Source organism: Ranitomeya imitator, chromosome 1 (genome assembly GCF_032444005.1).
Source record: "Ranitomeya imitator isolate aRanImi1 chromosome 1, aRanImi1.pri, whole genome shotgun sequence".
NCBI lineage: Eukaryota > Metazoa > Chordata > Amphibia > Anura > Dendrobatidae > Ranitomeya > Ranitomeya imitator.
This window is the reverse complement of record NC_091282.1, coordinates 376,146,817-376,172,123: the sequence shown is the minus strand read 5'-3', so window position 1 is coordinate 376,172,123 and position 25,307 is coordinate 376,146,817.

Genomic DNA, 25,307 nt, shown 5'->3' with positions numbered 1-25,307 from the left:
CTAAGACTCTTAATATGATTTGTGGATTCGGGGCCCAACCATTTTACCATGAGGTCGAGCTCCTGTTCCGCGGATAGGTTGAGATCAGCAATGGCAGCCTTGAAGGTTGCTTTCCAGGCTCTGTAGTTCTCTGCACGGTTGTCGAATTTTGAGAGGCTAGTGCTGATTAGCTCCCTGCTCACCATGAACCTGGCAAACTCGGACATGTCCGATCCTTCAATCTTTACCGTTACCGTATTAGCTTGTGGTGCCCCTCGGTCGTATAAGCTGTGTGGCGTGGAAGGGTGAATTGTTCCCAGATAGAATGATGTCGCTGCAGGCTTGAGCTGTGGTTTAACCTCTGGAGATTCTGATGACTGCTGCTTGAACTGTGGAGACAGGCTGGAGAGTGCCTTGCAGTCGTCTTGCGGTGATGACTGCTCCTGAGGGGGTGCATCACGGTGTTGGTCTTGGGTCTCTGTAGGGGCTGTGGGCGATACTGGCACCATAGGTTGGGCTGACTTGGAAGTTTCCGCAATGTTGGGTTGAACGTCGCTGGAGAAGGTGTGTGCTGCAGGAATCTGTTTCTGCATGTCGTCGCTGGTACGACCAGCTGGGTTGTCTTCTTCCTGTGGTGGCAGGCAAATTGGGTCGAGGTTTTGCTTCAATGCTTGCTCGAGTGTTTTTACTTCGGCTAATGCGATTTCTTCCTCCATTTCTGTTTGAAGAATCTTTGCTTGAGCCTCTGCTTCTGTTTGAAGAATCCTTGCTTGAGCCTCTGCTTCTGCTCTCTTCGCTTCTGCTTGAAGAATCTTTGCTCAAGCCTCTGCTTCTGCTTTCTTTTCTCTGTATGAATGTCTTAGTTTGGACCGCTCTGCATTTAAACGGGCCTCTAGAATTCTGTTGCTGAGGGCTGAAGTTCTTGAGCAGGATGATTGGTATGACCAGTGCTGTGGAGTCGGTAAACCACAGTTGCGACTCCGACTCCTGGATTTTATCAGCTTCCGACTCCGACTCCTTCATAAATGGCCAATTCGTAACAAATTTACTGTTGTCAAATATTAACATTGTGCTTATTCAGTTTCTCACCATCATATAAGTAATCAGACCACTTAGAGCAAAAACTATATTTATTAGAATACAATTAGAATATAGCAAATAACTTTTATAAACTTTTATAAACTCTTGTAAGCAAATATGCAATAAACACTGTTATGCAGTTAAGAAGAAATCTATAAATTTGTCCTCAGAAAAAGTAATGCCTCTTTCAGATTCTCCTTCATGGATGCCCTCAAATCTGATCTAATTATTTTGAGAGCAGAGAACAACCTCCGTACACTAACTTGGGTTGGTGGCAAAGCAGTAACCACTCTGGCAACATCTCTGACAATGTCAGGATACAGAGGAATCGCTTGTTGCACTGTTATTTTTGATGAACTGTCAAATTTCTCAATTTCTTTTAGTGCACATGAAAAATTCTGCTGAAATGTACTGGCTGTGTTCTTTGATGGGGCTGACTCTTCTATGCGGGAACGCTTTGCACGGTCCTTGTGATCCAAATATTTTTCGAAATTAAATTCTTCATCAGTTCATGAGGGTGAAGATGTGGCAGGACGACCAAATTCTTCTTGTTCCTCCTGACTGTTCTGCAACCCTTTCATCCTTACTGCTCTTTCAAACAGAGCTTCTTTTCATTTAGTTAGCTGTTGATGATCTAGAAGAATCCAATGCATTGGGTCTACATAAACAGCTGCCAAAAGAATGTTATTTTGTAATAGTAGCTCTCTCCGTTTCATTGATGTAGCAATGCCACTTGCAATTAACCCTCCTCTTTGGGACAGGCGAAACATCAGGTTCTTCCACTCCTTTAAGAAAATACCTGGAGTTAAGTCATCTGCATGTAATTTTTTAGTCACTGTAAATGGGTTTTCAGTTCAACCAAGCGCTGAATCATTAAGTACTGCCCCATCGTGTGGCTTGATCAACAATTGCCCCTTTTCCAGCACGTCTCTTCAAAATTGAGTCAACTTTAGGGGTTCTGGCAACAATAGCCAATTTTCTCACCTTGCCAATCAGTGCAGCAGCATGTCCTTCTTGCAGACTGTCTCTTATAGCCAGCTGTAGTGTATGCACAACACAGCGCATGTGATGAATGAAAGAACCTATTGACACAGTTTCAACAAGATCATCTCAGGATGATCAATGGAACTAGAGAGAGTACAAAGGAGGGCAACAAAATTAATAAAGGGGATGGGAGAACTACAATACCCAGATAGATTAGCGAAATTAGGATTATTTAGTCTAGAAAAAAGACGACTGAGGGGCGATCTAATAACCATGTATATAAGGGGACAATACAAATATCTCGCTGAGGATCTGTTATACCAAGGAAGGTGATGGGCACAAGGGGGCATTCTTTGCGTCTGGAGGAGAGAAGGTTTTTCCACCAACATAGAAGAGGATTCTTTACTGTTAGGGCGCTGAGAATCTGGAATTGCTTGCCTGAGAAGGTGGTGATGGCGAACTCAGTCGAGGGGTTCAAGAGAGGCCTGGATGTCTTCCTGGAGCAGAACAATATTGTATCATACAATTATTAGGTTCTGTAGAACAACAGAAACCCCCAGTATGTGAACTCATTTTACAAACTACACTCCCCAATGAATTAATCTAGGAGTGCAGTGATCATATTGACACCACATGTGCCTCACATGTGAAAAAATAATAAATTACCTTTTTACCACTAAAATGAAGGTTTATCCCCAAGTTTTTAATTTTTCTAAGGACTAAAAGCATTTTTTTTCTTACAACGAACTTAAGTCCATTTTATCCTGAGTGCGCCACTACCCTACATGTAATCGGAAAATATTTTTCAGGCACAGTGCAAGGCTCAGAAGGCAAGGAGCGCCAGATGTTACTGTTATGGTTTGCAGGTGCCATGACTCGCTGCGAGAGCCCATGAGGTGCCAGAACAGCAGAACCCCCAATAAGTGACCCCCATGTTACCAACTACACCTCTCAATGAATTCATCTAAGGGTGCAGTGATCATATTAACACATGGGTGTATTACAGAATTTTATAGCATTGGGCAGTGAAAACAAAATAACTACATTTTTACCACCAAAATATTTTTATCCCCAGATTTTACATTTTCACACAAGTGGGTAAAAATGGCACCAAAATTTGTCTCACGGGTCATTCCATGGTAACTTACATTACAATCACAAGCCAAAAACTGGCTACAGACTGTTCTTTGAAGGCAGGCACAAAAAGGAATGAATGTATATTGTACATTAAACTATTCTCAATAGATTTCAACACAGTTTGATTTTTAAACAATAAAATTAAATACAAAATACAGTGTTATCACTTGTTAACTTACGTTACTAAAAAAGGAAAGGCAATTGTCCTTCACCAGTCTGCCTAATTTTCTGTTCTGGTAAACAGGGGAGAAGCACTATTTTTATTGTATTGTATTTATTTATTTATTGTCCATGAAATAGCCTTGGAGTCAATTGTCAAATTACTTTTGGTCCCTTTAAAAACAGGGTGACACATGTTAAGGAGCTGAAACTCCTAAACCCTTCACCCAATTTTAATGTGGATACCCTCAAATGAAAGCTGAAAGTCTGAACTTCAACTGCATCTGAATTGTTTTGTTTAAAAGTCATTGTGGTAATGTCTATAACCAAAATTAGAAAAATGTCTCTGTCCAAATATATATGGACCTAACTATAACTTACGTTACCGCACAGTATAGTAACTTTCGTTACTAAGCTGATGGTAACTTATGTTACAATATGTTACCATCCATTGGATTAAACTTATTGTAAGGTAAGCTACCATCATCTTTGTAACGTAAGCTACTAAGGAATGACCCTCACAATTTCAACTGAACATGGCAATACCCCATATGTGGCTGTACAGTACTACTTAGCCATACGGAGAGACTCGGGAGGAACAGAGTGCTATTTGCCTCCTGGAGCACAGATTTTCCTAGAACAGTTTGCAGGCTCCACATACAGAGCCCCTAATTGTTAGAAGAGCTGAATCCCCCCTCAAGTGACCTCATTTGGGAAACTATGCCACTTGAGGAATTTATCTACAGGTGTAGTGACGATTTTGACTCCATGGGTATTTTCCAGAAACAAGCAGCAATGAATGTTTCTGAGTGAAAATTGCAAATTACCGTTGTAGTAACCAGTACACTATAGTGACCAGTACGTTGCAGTCACCAGTACATTATGCTATACCCGTGCTTCTGGAAGCATGCACCCGTAAGTTAGGCGGGCTATCATCGCTTCAGAAATGCCAAACGTGGACGCAATATGTGGTTTAGGTACACTGTGGGGCTCAAAATGGAGGGGGGGTGTTACAGAACCCCCAGCACCAAGAATATGTTATGCTATATATATATTCTGTATAATAGTTTCCATGTGAAATGCATCAGTCCACAGGCTGCGCCCCTGGACAAGATATTCTCTTTCTGACCTCCCCACCTTTGTAATTCCCACAGTAAATACCAGCAGGCTCCAGACCCCTGCGGCTATTGTAATGTATGTCTGGCCTGTTTTTTCTATTGGCCTGCCCTGTGGATCTGTGTTATATATTCTGTGTGTTGTCAATAAAGTGTGTTCTTTTAGACTGGAAACACCTGGAGTAGCAGTCAGCTTTTATATGCTCACATGTAATCAAGAAATTCTAGCCAGCGTCCTTCATTCAGAGTCCAGCAGAAGCAGAGTGGACCTCCTGAAACACGGGGGGTGCTGTAAGAGGTACTACAGCACAGTAGACCCCGTTACAGGGGGCATTTGCATTTGTGAGCACAGAATTTGCTGAATTTCTTTTGGCAGGGGAGGAGTCATTTTGCTTTTCCAGAACCTTTATGCTGTCAGTAAAGTGGAAGCCTCCTATTTTTCTGTTAACAGATGACGAACCTGAGTGAGGGCTTTCTTTTTTGTGGAATGAGATGAAGCTTTTATTGGGAACATTTTATATAACGCTTATCCGGCGCTCTACGCTGACCACTTTGGGGTTTCCATCTAAATCGCAGAGTGATGTGATTCAGTTGAAACCCCTGAGGGATCCATTCACTATGAGGCAGCAGTGTTACTCTGGACTCTGTCTGGCCTCTGTTCAGACTTGTCCTTCTTTTCAGAAGTGCACAAAATGTGGCGGACATCATTTTTATGCAATCCTAAAAAAATAGACACAGCCGGATTACAGGTCACATGGTGTCCACAGTGCCTCCATCTTCCTCATTATAGTGGATATTCTGCCAGGGGTTCTGTCTGATTCACATGTCATAGATTTACACGGAAATTCCAGTGTAAGCGCTCAGTGCAGAACTCAGGATAAATGTGCGCTGAGTCTTACTGCGATCTTTTGGAGGCAGAATGCAAAAACTAACAGCATGTGAAGAATTGGCTTTATTTATTTTTTTACGCTGTTTCTCGTGTGGTATAAGTAATTAGGCGACTTTATTCTTCGGGTAGGTGCGATTACAGCGACAACAGATTTATATCGGGTTTTTATGTTTGGCAGCTGTCATGAACTAAAGAACGCTTTTTATTGCAAAAAAAAGTTTTTGCATCTCTACATTTTGAGAGCTATAATTTTTTCATATTTTAGCCCACAGAGTCATGTGAAGTCTTGGTTTTTGCGGGACGAGCGGAAGTTTTTATTGGTACCATTTTCGGGGACACAATATTTTTTGATCAGTTTCTATTCCGGTTTTCGGGAGGTAGAATGAACAAAAAACAGCAATTCGTGAATTTCTTTTGATGGGGAAGGGTTTATGCAGTTCCGTGTGTGGTAAAATTGATAAGGCAGTTTTATTCTTCGGGTCACTATGATTACAGCGATATCTCATTTATATTTGTTTTATGTTTTGACGCTTTTATGCAAGAAAAACTATTTCATAGAAAAATTAATTATTTTTGCATCGCTTGTTTTTTTGTGGGACAAGATCACGTTTTCAGCGGTACCATGCTTATGTATATCCGTCTTTTTGATTGAGTTTTATTCCACTTTTTATTTGACGGTATGATGATAAAGCATTGTTTTTTGCCTTTTGTCATGGTGTTCACTAAAGCGGTTAACAAGTGGAACAGTATTATAGGTCGGATCGATGCGGATGCGGCAATGCCAAATATGTGTACTTTTATTGTTTTATAATTTTTTTTTTCATTCAAATATTTATATTCCATGTATGCTGGAAAACGAGGAAAACAGTAGAGACGTAGTAAGGGACCTAAGGACTTAGAAACAGTGAAGTGCTGGAATTGTGGAGAAAATGGACACTCAGACCAATCTTCCACCTCCTTCACCTTCAGACTAGGAAACTGACAACCCAGCGACAAATGTGTGCCCTGTTCTTCTCCCCTCCGGACCTGGTCCTGCCTTGATGACCACCATACCAATGCTGGGAGGGAAATAGACAGAATTCTTGACCGACACTGGGGCAGCTGGGACTAGTACACAAAGACTTGATACTGCCAGACATGATTACTGATGAGACTGTGGAATACGTGAGGGTAGGGAGACAAGCGACTGAAGCCCCTATGACTAAACAAGGAAAGACTAGAGTCACGAGACAGCCAAGAGGTGCTTACAAACTTACTGTTAGTGACAATACCCCTATGAATTTGCTGGGAGCAGAGTTGAGTGCTGTCTAGGCACTATACAGTACTCTCCTGAGGGTATTACAGTCACAAGTCCCCTTTTCATATAAACACTTGTGGCAGAGGGACGCCAGGGTCTTCCACATGCTCATTATACCACAGGTAAATCATGCCCTATTGTAGTTACACTTAATTCCATTCATTTGCCAGTTTTAGTAGTTTCCTTACACAAAGATGGTATAGTTACTGTGTATTTCTAGGTTGTCTTCATATGATATATAGTTTTTTAGCCATTCATTATATTGGCTCAAACCATAGTCACTGTTTATTTGTCTTTTCCAGTTCATATACCTTATCGCAAGCAACTGGCATTGATATTTGGCATTTTTCAAATCCCTTCTTTTTGTATTTGGAACTGTTAGTTATGGATTTATATAGGGCTGCTACTTTCTTAGAATAAGCTTGTGCTTTGCTGTGGCCTATGGCATTGTGCTCCCCCGTTTTATGACTCAGTATCTTTCGTAATTATATATATATAATTTTCTTTTGGTAACATTTTGTGAATCAAATTTAGTTTTTTTTAAGGGGTACTCTACCCAATCAAATAAGGGTAGAAATATTTGGACATTAATGTGTGACTTATATAAACACTTGTGTAATATTGCAGAAATGGTGTATATGGCAAGAGTAGTGAAAGTAACACCTGACACCAGAATGTCTGAGGACAGGGAAAAGAGTCAGGTACCAGACACCGTTTGGGCAAGGGGAAAATCTGATATGGGTCGGCTGCCCATTCCCCCTGTCATGATAAATCAAGAGAAGTAATCACTCCTCTTTGGTTAAGGCAATACCCCTTAAGTCTAGTCAAATCAATGGCCCTGAGCAGGGATATTAAAGAGTATGTTAAGGCAGGGGTTCTAGTGCAGAGATATTCCCCCTGCAACACCCCTTTGTATCCCATTAAGAAAAAAGGACCCAAGGGTTCCCCTGACACTTACAGAATAGTTCATGACTAACGAGCTATTAATGATGTTACAGTGAGTGTGACCTCAACTGTCCCTAACACACACACCGTACGGTCACATCCCCGCGAGGTCAAAATGTTTCACAGTTATTGATTTGGCAAATGCATTCTTCTCTGTACCACTGCACTCTGACTGTCAGTATCTTTTGTCTTTCACTCACGAAGGTAAACAATACTGTAGGACGGTCCTCCCACAAAGGGGGAAAGAACTCCCCAACCATCTATTCAACAGCGATGGCAGGGATTCTTGAGCAGTGGCAACCACCTCATCCACAGATTGTACTACTACAGTACGTGGATTACCTCTTGCTCTGCTGCCCGGACCAGATGTCCGGAAGCTACAGTTTCCTTGCTGTGTTTTTTTTGGCAGAAAAGGGTTGCAGAGTCTCACGTGACAAATTACAGTATTGCAAATAAAAGGTGACATTTTTAGGACATTGTATTGCTGAAGGTACAAGACACCTGACTGAAGACAGAAAACAGGCAATACAAATCTCCCTTTACCCAGGTCACACCAGCATCTACGTACTTTTCTAGGTTTGGTGACCTACTGTAGGCCTCAGATAAGGTCTGCTTCACAAATGATGCACCCACTCTATGACTGTTTGCCATCAGAACCCTACAATCTCACTCAAGAAGCAATTGACTCCTTCCACTCTCTCAAGCTGCTCATTGTGTCAGACATTCCAAACTATGATCAGCCATTTTTCTTATTTTGCACAGAGCAGGGTGGACATGCTACCGCAGTACTGACACTACAACATGGAAAGAAACAGAGACCGATAGCTTACTACTTAGCACAATTAGACCCAGTGATTAGAGGGTCTTCTACATGTGTACATGCTGTAAGAGCTGCTGTATTACTGAAAGACATGTGAGATCACACTGACTTTTTCTTTTTGACATTTTGTTCCCCACGTGACATTAATGCCAGACTCGTACAAGTTCAACCAAAACACCTGTCTAAGATCAGACAGATCAGACTTGAATGTGCTCCAATACTAATCCCTGAATATGTCACCCTCAAAAGACATAATGTTCTGAATCCAGCCACTCATCTGTCTGTGGATTCAGAAAAGGGGGAATTGGTGACAGCATTGGCAGGTGGGAAAGAGAACATGACATGACGTTGACATGACGCACGAACATGACTGCATAGGAACTGATGAGTCAGGAGACAGTGGGTTTTACATATGTTCGTGGGAAGAAAAAAACCTGTTCCTAATGCATATTTTGAGGTTTTTTTATTTTTGTAGATGGCTTCAGATACCACCAGAATGGGCGACTCTACATTGGATATGCAGTAGTATCCTCACATGAGGTAATCCGAGCTGAACCACTCGCTCCTCACATGTCGGTGCAGGAGGCAGAGTTGAAGGCACTCACTGAGGCGTGTAGAGCTGCTGCAGGTAAAGTCGCTAACAGTTACTCAGATTCGAATTGTGCATGGGGAATATCCCATGATTATTGCCCTATCTGAAGAAGCAGAACGTTTCTTACATCAGCCGGTGAGCCCATTAAAAATGCAGAGCTGGTGAAACAATTAGTGGAGGCATTGATGTTATCAGTCCAGGTTGGCATCGTCAAGGTAAAAGCACACACGGACGGTGACTCTGTGGAGGAAAAGGGCAACAGAAGGACAGACGAGGCTGCTAAAGTAGCAGCAAGGCGGCCTAGGGAGCAGTGGACGGTGGCGTGGAGTCAGAGTATTCCAGCCACACTGAGCCTAGATGTCCTGAAATCCCTCCAGCTGCCCAAACAGAGAAGGAACACTGGGAGAATGGGAGCTGAGCTGAACTCAGAAAGAGTATGGGAGAATCAGGATAAATCGTATATACCAAGATCCCTGCTCCCAATCATGGCGCAAGCAACACAAGATGCCTCCTGGATCGCTCCTGGTTTTAGTTACGCAGCCGCAAAGCTCGTACGGTCATGCCTCATCTGTGCACAGCACAACCCAGGTAAAACAGTAAAAATCCCTAAGAAAGCGACACCCAGGCCTCTCTACCCGTTTCAGAGACTGCAGACTGGCTACATACAGCTACCCAAGGTAGGAGTGTGTGAAAAATATCCTAGTATGTGTAGATCTCTTCTCTGATTGGTAGGAAGCCTATCTGGTAAAATGTGCAAATACTAAAGCAACTGCAGACAAACTGATGAAAAAAACTGATCTGCAGGTATGGTGTCCTAGAAACCATAGACAGCGATAGGGACACACACTTCACGGGAAAAATAATGAGGGAAGTCATGCAGGTCCTGGGAGTACAGCAAGCATATCATGCACCATATAGACCACAAAGTAGTGGGAAAGTGATGAGACTAAACGGGACACTTAAACTGGAAAACCAAAGGCCATGGAGGTAGAGTGTTTGTCTCTTGCACTCTTTTCAGTCACACACACTCCAAATAGAAAGACAGGCTTGTGTCCTTTTGGAGTCCTGTTTAGTAGGTTGCCAGAGGCTGGTCTGTACTTCCCACAGGTGCTACAAAAGCAACACGGTGCTATGACAGCCCATGTCCAGGCCTTACAGAAAAGACTTAATGTGGTGCATAAACATGTATTTTCATCCATTCCAGATCCTAATGCCAGTGCAGACGTATATCAGCTGAATCCAGGTGATTGGTGGTCATACACAGACGTACATCTGCTGAATCCAGGTGATTGGTGGTCATACACAGACGTACATCTGCTGAATCCAGGTGATTGGTGGTCATACACAGATGTACATCAGCTGAATCCAGGTGATTGGTGGTCATACACAGACGTACATCTGCTGAATCCAGGTGATTGGTGGTCATACACAGATGTACATCAGCTGAATCCAGGTGATTGGTGGTCATACACAGACGTACATCAGCTGAATCCAGGTGATTGATGGTCATACACAGACGTACATCAGCTGAATCCAGGTGATTGGTGGTCATACACAGACACGTAAGAAGGAACCTAGATCCACGGTTTGACGGCCCGTTTTAAAGTCCAGCTGACCACATTCACCTCAGGGAAACTTGAGGGAAAGCCCACCTGGATCCTTGCCAGTCACTGCAAAAAGATCTTTTCACCAGCAGAATGACTGTTGTCCTAATCACCTTGCTGGCTGTGGTAGGATGTTTGCATCTTACAGAGACACTGGATAAACAAACTTATTCAACATCTTGCTTTTCTTATAAAAGACGCGGAAGGACAAAAACTGCTGGACTGTTAGATCTGTGCACACAGCCCAGTATCTGCAAGGACTATGCTGTACTTAGCCTTACCCCAGGACCCAAGGAAGGTATTAACACCACACTGCATGCACAAGTGAGACTTGGACTCAGATTTTCGTGGTTCCTTAAGGCTCTTAATGAGACTAATACAATATAGAAACTCCTTTTTAAATCCAGCCAATTGGCTTAGCGGCCTAGTGGGATGGATTATTTTTGGTGTTTTACAGACTTGTATGCAAATTTTGTTGCTTTGCTTATTCTTTTATGTAGCCGTAAAAGCGCTAATATATATTACCTAAGCTATGGAATAATGTAGGTGTAGAGAAAAATCTAAGGCTGAACCTTCTGTAGTGTATCATAGGCCCCGTGTGGCCACTGCTGATGGGGAAGTTGAGTGTCCACACTGAGGGTGGATGGGCGAAGCAGGTAGGAAGTCCCCTTGTGGGTACTAGACCCATGAGACAGTAGCTCCTTTGTGGACATCAGCTGACCCCGTAGCAGAGGTAATACCATTTACAAAAGGGGGAAATTGATATAGAAGGGTTAATAGTTTGCCTTTAGCTACCTTGCCTTTAAGTGCCTTTTGCCTTTAAGTGTTAGAATTACTAGAATCTGTTGACTCAGTAGTATGACGGTCTCCTCTTCAAGGAGACTGTACTTCTTATCATGTATGTTCTCAAGAGTCAGTACAACATATTCTGGGTTATGGTAAATAAAGTATGACCCTGGGTGATGGTGGGGGCTACATGAGTTACATTGAAATGCATTATGTGTAAATGGTATAAAATATTGCTTCTTGCTCTATTACTTCAGATAAAAGTGACTTGCTCACAGGATATGTGTGATGTGTCTTTTTGTCTCCAAGCGCGCTTGTAAAATGACGGGCGTAACTCCACAATTTGGCCCTCACTGGTGATCTGTCAGCTGACATTTGGGTCAGAACGAAAAACAGCTACGACACCATGCTTATGTATATCCGTCTTTTTGATTGAGTTTTATTCCACTTTTTATTTGACGGTATGATGATAAAGCATTGTTTTTTGCCTTTTGTCATGGTGTTCACTAAAGCGGTTAACAAGTGGAACAGTATTATAGGTCGGATCGATGCGGATGCGGCAATGCCAAATATGTGTACTTTTATTGTTTTATAATTTTTTTTTCATTCAAATATTTATTTAGAGATACAATTTTTATATAATTTTTATATATAAGCTTTTGTTTTCTTATTATTTTTAATTTATTTTTAATAGTTTTACAGTTATTTAAAACCTTTTTTTTTTACTTTTATGTAACTTTTTTCCCCACTATGGGATTATGATTTTTTGCAGGCTGATCACTTCTACAGCATGGGAGTGCAGCAGCATCCCCATGCTGTAGAAACTGTTAGCTCTGACAGACAACCTTGCTCATCAGTCACTGGACATGATGAGCAAGTTTCCTACGTCTGGTTACCCAGGATGAGAGACACCAGACCCAACAATGCAGACGAGCTGAAGGCTGCTATCAAAACAACCTGGGCTTCCATAACACCTCAGCAGTGCCACATAGGGTTGAGCGAAACGTATCGGACATTTTCAAAAGTTACCGACTTTCGGCAAAGTCGGGTTTCATGAAACCCGACCCGATCCTAGTGTGGGATCGGCCATGAGGTCGGCAATCTTCGTGCCAAAGTCGCGTTTCGGATGACGCTTTCAGCGCCATTTCTCATCCAATGAAGGAGGACGCAGAGTGTGGGCAGCGTGATGACATAGGTCTCGGTCCGCACCATCTTAGAGAAGGGCATTACAGTGATTGGCTTGCTTTCTGCGGCATCACAGGGGCTATAAAGGGGCGTGCACGCCAACCGCCATCTTACTTCTGCTGATCTTAGCATAGGGAGAGGTTTCTGCAGCTTCATCAGAAGAAGGGATATAGTTAGGGAGGGAAGATTAACCCCGAAACTGCTTGTGCTGTATCGATTTCCACTGTCCAACACCACCTTTTCTTTGAAGGGACAGTGGAGGTTTTTTTTTGTGCATCAGCTTTGTAGCTTATTAGGCTGCCCTATAAGGCTCCCTGATAGCTGCATTGCTGTTTGTTCACCGCTGTGCAAACCAACTGCTTTTTTAAAAGCAAAAATCCTGTTGCTCCTTTCTGCACAGTTCTCTTGTTTCTTTGTCCACACTTTTGTGTGCAGCAGTCCTTTTTATTGCTGCCATACTTGTCCTGAGATCATTGTAGGGAGATTGAAATTGTACTACAGCTCTTGTATTTTTTGATATATCTTCCAGCCACGTTCTGCCACTTACATTGTGTAGTGTAATACACTGGGCCTGAGTTTTGGTGCATTCTCCTCCCAAAAAAGGGAGATTGAAATTGGCACTAAGTGGATCTACGTCACAGTTCTGTTAGTTTAATGTACATCTTCCAGCCACATTCTGCCACTTACATTGTGTAGTGTAATACACAGGGCCTTTTTTTTGCTGCAGTCTCCCCCCCAAAAAAGGGAGAGTTAAATTGACAACAAGTTTATATACGTCAGTTCTGTTTGTCGTACATCTGCCAGCCACGTTCTGCCACTTACATTGTGTAGTGTAATACACAGGGCCTGTTTTTTGCTGCAGTCTCCCCCCCCCCCCCCCCAAAAAAGGGAGATTTAAATTGCCAACAAGTTTAAAAATGTCAGTTCTGTTTGTCGTATATCTGCCAGCCACGTTCTGCCACTTACATTGTGTAGTGTAATACACAGGGCCTGTTTTTTGCTGCAGTCTCCCCCCCCAAAAAAGGAGATTTAAATTGCCAACAAGTTTATATACACCTTCTACCTTGTTTTACAGTACAATATAACGGTTGTTATTTTGGTTAGATTTTCCCAAAAAATGAGGAAGTCTGGTGGAAGAGGCCGTGGGCGGTCATTGCCAGCTGGTACTGATGGTGGTGGTGGTGGTGGAGCATCTGGTGGTAGTGGGAAAAGCAAAATAGCACCTAAGGCTGGAGGTGTTGAGCCAGCGTCATCGTCTGGCTACACAAGGCCTCGAAGGCTCCCTTATCTGGGAGTAGGAAAACCGTTTTTAAAGCCGGAGCAGCAGGAAAAAGTTTTGGCTTTCCTTGCTGACTCAGTCTCTAGCTCTTTCGCCTCCTCTTCAGAAAGTTTGAAATATAAAAGCAGCGAGTCATCAGTGGATGCTCCCGGTCAGGAACAAGTCGCTTCCTTGTGTCCTTCACCCAAAGCAAAAGTGAAGGATGCGGCAGGCGACACTACAGTTTACTCCATGGAGCTCTTTACACAAACCGTCCGAGGGTTAGAAAGGGAAATAGTTAACAGCCCATTACAAGATGAATCGGACATGGAGTGCACAGATGCACAGCCACAGCTAGATTATTATGCTGTTCCATTGACTCAGATCACTACATTGCCCTCGCAGTGTACTGAGCCAGAATCTGACCCTGATGAGACTATGGTGCCCCGTCCCGAATGATATAGCACCTTACATGGTGACACAGAGGAAGATGCACATGACATTGAAGAGGAGGTGATAGATGACCCAGTTGACCCAGATTGGCAGCCATTGGGGGAACAGGGTGCCGGCAGTAGCTCTGAAGCGGAGGAGGATGATCCGCAGCAGGCATTTACATCGGAACAGCTTTCATCTGGCAGGCTCGTATCTGGCCAAAAACGTTTGACAAAACCAAAAACACTTTTAGGACAGCGTGGCCATCCGGTGAAAGGAGAACAGCGTGCAATGCCTGAAAAGGTATTCAATAGTAGGAAGAGTGCAGTGTGGGAATTTTTTAACCAAGATCCGAATGATCAGTGCAAAGTTATCTGTAAGAAATGCTCAAAGACCTTTAGCAGAGGGAAGAATGTCCAAAATGTAAATACAACGTTCATGCATAGACATTTAACCAGCATGCACTTGCAAGCCTGGACTAACTACCAAACGTCCCGTACCGTTGGTGCACCCCATCAGAATGAAGGTAGTCAGCAACGCTACATTGCTTCCCTCACTGTAAGCCCACCGGTTAGGACACCACCAACAGCAAATGTGGAGGTATCGTCGCAAGGCCGAAGCAGTCAGGGAATCACAAGGTTATTGGTAGGAAACACTGTATGTAGACCAACATCAAGAATACCATCACCAACCCTCTCTCAATCTGCCATGTCCACCATCACCCCCGCTAGTTCCACCATATGGAAACAGGAACCATATGCAGCTCTCCAGTCCAGCTCACCCTGCAAGAGACTCTCGTTAGGAAAAGGAAGTACTCATCCGCGTATACAGGGTTTTAACGCCCACATTGCTAGACTAATCTCGTTAGAGATGATGCCCTACCGGTTGGTTCAAAGCGAAGCTTTCAAAGCCCAGATGGCCTACTCAGTACCACGCTATGACCTACCCAGTCGATACTTCTTTACGAGAAAAGCCATCCCAGCCCTCCACCAGCATGTCAAAGACTGCATTGTCCATGCACTGATGCAATCAGTCAGTAGAAAGGTGCACCTCACAACAAATGCATGGACCAGTAGGCATGGCCAGGGACGTTACGTGTCCATCACGGCGCACTGGGTTAATTTGGTGGATGCAGAGTCCACAGGGGACAGCCATAGTGGGACAGTTCTGCCTAGCCCACGGTCTAGGAAGGAAACAGTTGGCAGTAGGCTTTCGACACCCCTCCTCCTCCTCCTCCAGAAGTGAAAGTTCGTCCACAGAGCGCAGTCGCCCGACCACTCCATCCGCAGCTGCCAGTGTTGCAAACGAGGTGTCACATTATGGAACAGCTAGTGGTAAGCGTCAGCAGGCTGTGTTGGAAATGATGTGTTTGGGCAACAACAGACACACCGCGGAAGTACTGGCCGAGTACTTGCAGCAAGAAACTCAGTCATGGCTGGGAAGTGTACATCTTGAGGCAGGCAAGGTAGTCAGTGATAACGGAAGGAATTTTATGGCTGCCATAGCCAATTCAGAGCTGAAACACATACCTTGCCTGGTTCACACCTTGAACCTGGTGGTGCAGTGCTTCCTGAAAAATTATCCGGGGTTACCAGCCCTGCTCCTGAAGGTGTGAAGACTTTGTTCGCACATCCGCCGGTCGCCCGTACACTCCAGCCGTATGCTGAACCATCAGCGATCGCTGAATCTTCCCCAGCACCACCTAATAATCGACGTTGCAACAAGGTGGAACTCCACACTGCACATGCTTCAGAGGCTGTGCGAACAGAGGCGTGCTGTAATGTTTTTGTGGGAGGATACACATACATGGGCAGGCAGTTGGATGGCAGACATGGAGTTGTCTGGTGTGCAGTGGTCGAAGCTCCAAGACCTCTGTCAAGTCCTTTAGTGTTTTGAGAAATGCACACGGCTGGTAAGTGCAGACGACGCCATCATAAGCATGAGCATCCCACTAATGCATCTGCTGATGCAAAGTTTGACGCACAGTAAGGAGCAGGCGTCTGCGGCCAAGGAGGAGGGAAGCCTTGATGATAGTCAGCCATTGTCTGCTCAGGGAACTCTTCTGGACGAGGTGGCGGATGAAGAGGAGGAGGATGATGATGGGGATGAATATTTATGGGAGGAGGATGCTTCTCAGGGGGCAATAGAAACTGGTGGCGTTGCAAGGTCAGGTACAGGGTTTTTGCGGGAGACAAGTGATGTTGATTTGCAAGAAAGTGCTCCTCAACCCAGCACAAGCAGTGAATTGACACCTGGAACATTGGCCCACATGGCTGATTATGCCTCGCGTATCCTAAAAAGGGACCCCCGCATTATAAAAATGATGACCGATGACGATTACTGGTTGGCCTGCCTCCTGGATCCACGATATAAAGGGAAATTACAAAATATCATGCCACATGAGAACCTTGAGCAAATATTGGCTACCAAACAAGCAACTCTTGTAAACCGTTTGGTTCAGGTATTCCCAGCACACAGCAGCGGGGATGGTTCTCACACGAGCTGTAGGGGGCAACATGGCAGAGGTGTTAGAGGTGCACAAATCAGAAGTGGCATTGGACAGAGGGGTTTTATGACCAGGTTGTGGAGTGATTTCGCAATGACCGCAGACACGACAGGTACTGCTGCATCGATTCAAAGTGACAGGAGACAGCATTTGTCCAGTATGGTTACGAACTATTTTTCCTTCCTTATCGATGTTCTCCCTCACAGGTCATTCCCCTTTGATTACTGGACATCTAAAATAGACACCTGGCCAGAATTGGCAGAATATGCATTACAGGAGCTCGCTTTCCCAGCTGCCAGTGTGCTATCAGAAAGAGTCTTCAGTGCTGCTGGTTCAATACTGACCGAAAAAAGGACTTCTTCTGGCTACCCAAAATGTTGATGATCTAACCTTCATTAAAATTAATCAATCATGGATTTCAAATTATTTTGCCCCACCTTCCCCTGCTGACACGTAGCTTGCTTGAAAAATGTCTTGCTTTTGGCCTCCTCTTACTGACTGCTCCAATTCCTCCATTTGCAACTGCTGAATGTCCACAATAGGCCATTTTTATACCTCCCTAAATGGTCTGACTCCCCCCACAGGGCCGTGGTCACCACTTGGCGCAAGCACCCGTGCGAGTGCCGTTTGCCTGGACAGGTGGGTGTGCCCACTTTTGGGCAACAGCACTGCCACAGGGTCCCTCATAGTACAATGAAGTGTCTCTGATGGTGGTGGTGCACACCGTCATAATATGAGGGGCCCTGTGCCAGTACCGCCGCCCACGAGAGAGTGTTCCCCCCCCAGCTCGAACACTGCTCTACCACTTGCAAAACTTACCTCTCCCTGCTCCACCATTGTGTAGTCTGTGCTGTTAAATCCTTCAATGGCACTGCCAATACAAATTTGTTAAAATAATAGATTATAGTTTAAATATACAGGGGCCCTGGCCTCCATTTTGACCAGTTAATACTTTGCGACTACTACCACTGTCTGCTACTCAGCAGAGGAGCCCACCCCAGTACCTAGCTATGCCGCCTGGTTAGTCCTGTTACCAATTTTGAACACCTTTGAGCCTAATAACCGTGTCTACGCCACTCATTACAGTTGTCCTCCACTGAACAAAGCTAAGCAGCCTGTTTACTCTTGTTACCAATTTTGAACTGCTTTGAGCCTACTTTTTTATTGTGGGCCTACAAACTGTGTCTGCACCACTCATTACAGTTGTCCTCCACTGAACAAAGCTAAGCCGCCTGTTTACTCCTGTTACCAATTTTGAACTGCTTTTAGCCTACTTTTTTTATTGTGGGCCTACAAACTGGGTCTGCGCCACTCATTACAGTTGTCCTCCACTGAAGAAAGCCAAGCCGCCTGTTTACTCCTGTTACCAATTTTGAACTGCTTTTAGCCCACTTTTTTATTTTAGGCCTACTAAGTCTGTCTGCGCCACTCATTACAGCTGTCCTCCATTGAACAAAGCTATGCCGCCTGTGTACTCCAGTAACCAATTTTGAACTGCATTTAGTCTACTTACTTATTTAGGCCTACTAACTGTGTCTATAACCATAATCCTCTAGGGGGTACACCGAACAGAGGATAAGAAGTGAAATGAACAATAGGTAAAGTTTAAAAATAACAGTTTATTAATACATCTTAAAAAAGGCAAGAAGAAGGGGGGAAGGGAAGGGGGAGGGGAACTGGACCAAAGGAAAAAATAAAAAAAGACAAAAAGTGGGACTTCCAAGTGGTAAAGGGAGAGGGGAGCCAGCAGAAATAGATCTACATACAGAATAATACATGCACCATATGGATAAATGTCCCCTCCAAAATACAAGGTCTATATAACACAAGTGTGACTACCAAAATCTGGTTTTTGTAGACCAAACATATAAAACGGGCATAAACTACCACCTACACATATTGTCATAATGGTGATACATATGGAAGGAGGGAGAGGCCAAAAATAAAGCAAAAGAAGGGGATATCTAAAAGTACCAAAAACCGTGGAGGCTGAAAAGATAAAGCAGCTACTCCTAAGGCTGATGAGAAGAAAACCCCTATATGTTAGCAGAATAAATGGCTCAAAGAACGCCGTTGGTGAGAAGGAATTAAATTACCTGTAATATGTTCGTGGAGGAGATTGAGGCAAGTGCCGGGGGGTTCAGGCAGGCATGTAGAAGCGTGTGGCTGTGGCTGCGCTCTCCCGACGCCCGACGAGCGCCGTTTCGCAAGGATGCTTCTTCCGGGAGCATCCTTGCGAAACGGCGCTCGTCGGGCGTCGGGAGAGCGCAGCCACAGCCACACGCTTCTACATGCCTGCTTGAACCCCCCGGCACTTGCCTCAATCTCCTCCACGAACATATTACAGGTAATTTAATTCCTTCTCACCAACGGCGTTCTTTGAGCCATTTATTCTGCTAACATATAGGGGTTTTCTTCTCATCAGCCTTAGGAGTAGCTGCTTTATCTTTTCAGCCTCCACGGTTTTTGGTACTTTTAGATATCCCCTTCTTTTGCTTTATTTTTGGCCTCTCCCTCCTCCCATATGTATCACCATTATGACAATATGTGTAGGTGGTAGTTTATGCCCGTTTTATATGTTTGGTCTACAAAAACCAGATTTTGGTAGTCACACTTGTGTTATATAGACCTTGTATTTTGGAGGGGACATTTATCCATATGGTGCATGTATTATTCTGTATGTAGATCTATTTCTGCTGGCTCCCCTCTCCCTTTACCACTTGGAAGTCCCACTTTTTGTCTTTTTTTATTTTTTCCTTTGGTCCAGTTCCCCTCCCCCTTCCCTTCCCCCCTTCTTCTTGCCTTTTTTAAGATGTATTAATAAACTGTTATTTTTAAACTTTACCTATTGTTCATTTCACTTCTTATCCTCTGTTCGGTGTACCCCCTAGAGGATTATGGTTATATACACTTGTTGAAGTGACGTATGAGCCACTAATCATTAGGACTATGATAATATCTACTAACTGTGTCTGCCTCCCATTACAGTTGTCCTCCACTGAACAAAGCTGAGCCGCCAGTTTACTCCTGTTTCAAATATTAAACTGCATTTGGCCTACTTGTTTGGTTGGGCCTACTAATGGTGTCTGCCGCTCCTTGCTTTTCTCCTCCACTGAACAAAGGTGAGCCTCAATTTTCATCCTGTTTCGGATATCCAACCAAATTTGGCCTACTTGTTTGGTTGGGCCTACTAACGGTGTCTGCCGCTCCTTGCTTTTCTCCTCCACTGAACAAATCTGAGCCTCAATTTTCATCCTGTTTCGGATATTAAACTGCATTTGGCCTACTTGTTTGGTTGGGCCTACTAACGGTGTCTGCCGCTCTTTGCTTTTCTCCTCCACTGAACAAAGCTGAGCCTCAATTTTCATCCTGTTTCGGATATCCAACCGAATTTAGCCTAATTGTTTGGTTGGGCCTACTAACGGTGTCTGCCGCTGCTTGTTGTTCTCCACTGAACAAAGCAGTGCCTCCTGTTTACTCCTGTTACCAATTTTGAACTCCATTTGGCCCACTTTATTACTTGGGCCTACTAACTGTGTCTGCCACTCATTACAGTTGTCCTCCACTGAACAAAGCAATGCCACCTGTTTAGTCCTGTTACCACTTTTGAACTGCATTTAGCCTACTTTATTATTTGGGCCTACTAACTGTGTTTCCTTCTCATGCTGCCCATTGCCCAGCCACTGCTAGATGAGTCTGCTGGTACATTGACCCAGACCACTACATTCCCCTTGCACTCTATACAGCCAGAATCTGACCCTGCTGAAAGTCAGGTTCCCCTTCCCGCATACTATACCACCTTACACGGAGACAAAGAGGAAGGTGCAGATGAAAGTGCAGGTTCCTTCATCAGGTGAGGGGGGCATACTCGTTGGCGATGTCACTGGCACAGGGTCCCTCATAGTACGCAAAAGTGTCTCTGCCGGTGGGAGGCGCCGCCCGCCGTCAAACACACCGCCGTACTTTGAGGGGCCTTGTTCCAGTGCCAATGCGAACGAGTGGGGCCCCCCTGCTTGCTCAGGATCACAGCACTTGCAAAGTTGAAATACTTACCTCTCTCTGCTCCACCGCCGTGACGTAGTCCGCGTTTCCTGGGCCCACGAAAAACTTGAACCAGCCCTACCCCCCCACAACTTTAGCCAAATGACCCCCAATTTTCAATGACTAACTATTATTATAAGGTAAATTAAGCTTAATTAACAAGAATTGATGTTTTTGGCATTAAAATGGGCACTGTAGGTGTTTTCCTGTCCTCCACTCACTGCCGACTTTGATTCCCCATTGACTTGCATTGGGTTTCGTGTTTCGGCCGATCCCCGACTTTTCGCAATAATCGGCCGATTTCACCCGACTCGATCCTAAAAAAAAATAAAAGTCGCTCAACTCTAGTGCCACAGCCTGATCACTCCATGCCACGCCACATTGATGCAGTAATTGATGCAAAAGGAGCCCTGACCAAGTATTGAGTGCATTTACTGAACATACATTTCAGTAGGCCAACATTTCAAATTTTAAAATAATTTTTCAGGCAGGTGTCATAAAGTATTCTAATTTACTGAGATAATGACTTTTGGGTTTTCATTGGCTGTAAGCCATAATCATCAACATTAACAGAAATAAACATTTGAAATAGACTACTCTGTTTGTAATGACTCTATATAATATGAGATTCACTTTTTGTATTGAAGAACTGAAATAAATTAATTTTTTGATGATATTCTAATTTAATGAGAAGCACTTATACTATTGTTTGAAAGAAAAAAAATAACATTTATCATGAATGCTCTGTAGCATGATAAAATGAATATATGCACAATATACATCGTATTGAGGCATTTTGTTTTGTTGGAGAAAAGTTCTTAAAATGCTGCTGGCGGTCGCACCTGTGCAGTACCATCTATCATGTTCCTATAGATGCTACTGCGCAGGGATCGGCACCATTTTGATTGTGCCAATTGTTTTCTCTGTCAGCGCCTCCTGTACAGCAGCATTTATCGGAATGTGGTAGATGTGCGTTTTCTCTAGCAAATTATGCAAATTGTCTCTTCAGAGAGGAAGAGAGCTAGAACTCTAGTGCCACCTATTGGAAGGTAGCAATCCTACAAGTTAATGTTAACCCTTTAACGAGTCTTGTCATATGACTTAGGATAATAGCCAAACCAGAATCTCAATTTGCAGACACTGTGTTTCGGGGTACTCGTCAGTGCAAAGCGGTTTGGCTGTGTGAGAGGCGTCAGACCGTTATCCAAAAAGTATCGTTTCTACTTGCGGAGATCGACATGCTAAGCATTCCGAGATGAGGAGACTTAAAGCCGCAATGCTCCTCTGGGTAATATGCTAATTATGCAAATTGTCTCTTCAGAGAGGAAGAGAGCTAGAACTCTAGTGCCACCTATTGGAAGGTAGCAATTCTACAAGTCAATGTTGAGCCTAGAGTTCTATCTCTCTTCCTCTCTGAAGAGACAATTTGCATAATTAGCATATTACCCAGAGGAGCATTGCGGCTTTAAGTCTCCTCATCTCTGCATGCTTAGCATGTCGATCTCCGCAAGGAGAAACGATACTTCTCTAGCAAAATGACGGCTGCGCATTAGTATCTATCGCGTTCCGATATATGCTACTGTGCAGACGACACAGGCACCATCTTTATGGAGCCTAACTTTTTTCTCTGGCAAAATGACGATGCAGCCTGCACAGTACCATTTATCGGAACGTGGTAGACGCTACTGCACTGGCGTTGCCACCGCCACCATTTTGATCAATATTTTTTTTTCAAAACAAAATGCCTAAATAAAATTTTTATATTCATATTATACATCGTATCATGCTACTGCATAGGCGTTGGTGCCTGCATGATGAATGTTTATTTATTTTTTTCAAGCAATAGTATATCCAGTATGTGAAATAGGGGGAAGGTAAGTGAAGGATCAGTGACCTGTCTGAAACCCAAACTGATGCATATGTAAGCAGAGCACTACATAAACCCACCCACAGGCTGCCCCTAAGCACAAGAATTTCATTAAAGGGTACCTGTCAGCAGGATTGTGCTCAGTAACCTACAGACAGTGTCAGGTGGGCTCATTTATACTAATTAAAATGATACCTTGGTTGATGAAACCTTGTTGTTGGCAGGATGCGTTTTTTCTCCATAGGCTTGTATTAGCGACGCATTGCGACGTATTGCCACACGACGGTTGCGTCGTGTTGTGGCGGACCGTCGGCACCAAAAAAGTTGCTTGTAACGTTTTTTGATGCGTTGTGTCCGCCATTTCTGACCGCGCATGCGCGGCCGGAATTCCGCCCCCTCCTCCCCGCAACTCACAATGGGGCAGCGGATGCGTTGTAATAATGCATCCGCTGCCCCCGTTGTGCTGCGTTGACACAGGATGCGTCGGTAAGTCGGCTCGACGCACTGTGACGGGCCGACACCGATGCTAGTGTGAAAGTAGCCTTAATGAGATTCTCGTGTTTCGGGGCTTGTGGGGGCAGGGTCTTTATGTGGTGCTCTGCTTACATATTCACACTGATGGCTTGTAACAGGTCACTGATCCCTCAGTGACCTGACCCCTATTTTACATACTGAATATATTATGTTTTCAGAAAAAAAAATCACATTCAGCAGGCAGGCGGTGTAGCATGATCCCATCTATAATGGCCACTTACCGTATAAGCCGACCCGAGTATAAGCCGAGGCACCTCCTTGTGCCACGGAAAACTGGGTAAGCTTATTGACTCGAGTTTAAGCCGGGTATGCATTGTCTCCTCATCACTGTCCTGCTATGCATGGCTCCCCCTTCCCCGTCCCTGTCTGCATGCCTCCCCTGTCCTTGTCATTGTATGCATGCCTCCCTCTTCTCTGTCCTGATATGAATACATCCCCCGTTCCATCCCTGTATGCATGCATGCCTCCCCCTTCCATGTCCTGGTATGAATGCCTCCCCCGTTCTGTCCCTGTATGCATGCCTCCCCTGTTTCTTCCCTGTATGCATTCCTCCCCCCCGTTCAGTCCCTGTATGCATGCCTCTCCTGTCATTGTATGCATGCCTCTCCTGTCATTGTATGCATACCTCCCCCTTCCCTGTCCTGGTATGAAAGCCTCCCACGTTCTGTCCCTGTATATATGCTTCCCCTGTTCCTTCCCTGTATGCATGCCTCCCCCCGTTCAGTCCCTGTATGCATGTCTCCCCTGTCCCTGTCATTGTATGCATGCCTCCCCCTTCCCTGTCCTGGTATGAATGCATCCCCCGTTCAGTCCCTGTATGCATGCCTCCCCTGTCCCTGTCATTGTATGCATGCCTCCCTCTTCTCTGTCCTGGTATGAATACATCCCCCGTTCCATCCCTGTATGCATGCCTCCCCCTTCCCTGTCCTGGTATGAATGCCTCCCCCGTTCTGTCCCTGTATGCATGCCTCCCCTGTTTCTTCCCTGTATGCAAGCCTCCTCCGTTCAGTCCCTGTATGCATTCCTCCTCCCGTTCAGTCCCTGTATGCATGCCTCTCCTGTCATTGTATGCATGCCTCCCCCTTCCCTGTCCTGGTATGAATGCCTCCCACGTTCTGTCCCTGTATATATGCCTCCCCCGTTCAGTCCCTGTATGCATGCCTCCCCTGTCCCTGTCATTGTATGCATGCCTACCCCTTCCTTGTCCTGGTATGAATGCCTCCCGCATTCTGTCTCTGTATATATGCCTTCCCTGTTCCTTTCCTGCATACATGCCTCCCCGTTCAGTCCCTGTATGCATGCCTCCCCCGTTCAGTCCCTGTATGCTGCCTCCCCCTGTCCTGGTATGGTTGCCTCCCCCCGTTCTGTCCCTGTATGCATGCCTCCCCCGTTCCGTCCCTGTATGCATTCCTCCTTATCCCCATCCATGTGTGCATGTTTCCTATTGAAAAAAAAACAAAAAAATCATACTCACCTACCTGCGCGCCCTCGGTGCTGGCACTGCATCTCGTTCCGGCCACCGGCGCCTGCTTGCAGCTCTTTCTTTGCTCAGTGGTCACGTGGTACCGCTCATTAAGGTGATGAATATGTGCTCCACCCCTATGGGAGCGGAGAAGCGTCCATATTCATCACCTTAATGAGCAGTACCACGTGACCACTGAGCACAGGAAGAGCTGCTGGCAGGCGTCAGCAGCCAGAACGAGATGCAGTGCCAGCACCGAGGGCGCGCAGGGGAAAGGCCTGGCTATTTACTGCCTGCGTTGAGAAACACGTGATGGTGTCTCCGCAGCTCCTCTACATGCATTTGCATATTTGGGGCCAGTGTTCTGGATCACTGCATTGAGAAACACGTGATGGTGTCTCCGCGGTGTTGGATGTTTTGGTCTCCACGAGGTCAATCATCCGTGCCTTTATAGATTTTCTACTAGGCACTGCTCCTGATAGCCAGTTTCCTACTCCACACTGATGAGGGGCAAAAACCCCGAAACAGCTGTCTGTGGATGGATACCATGCTTGGCATAGGTGGTTTTCCTTTATTGGATGTTTTCCTTTATTGGATGCTGCCCTTACCTTGGTTGTTCCTTCCCGGGGAAAGGC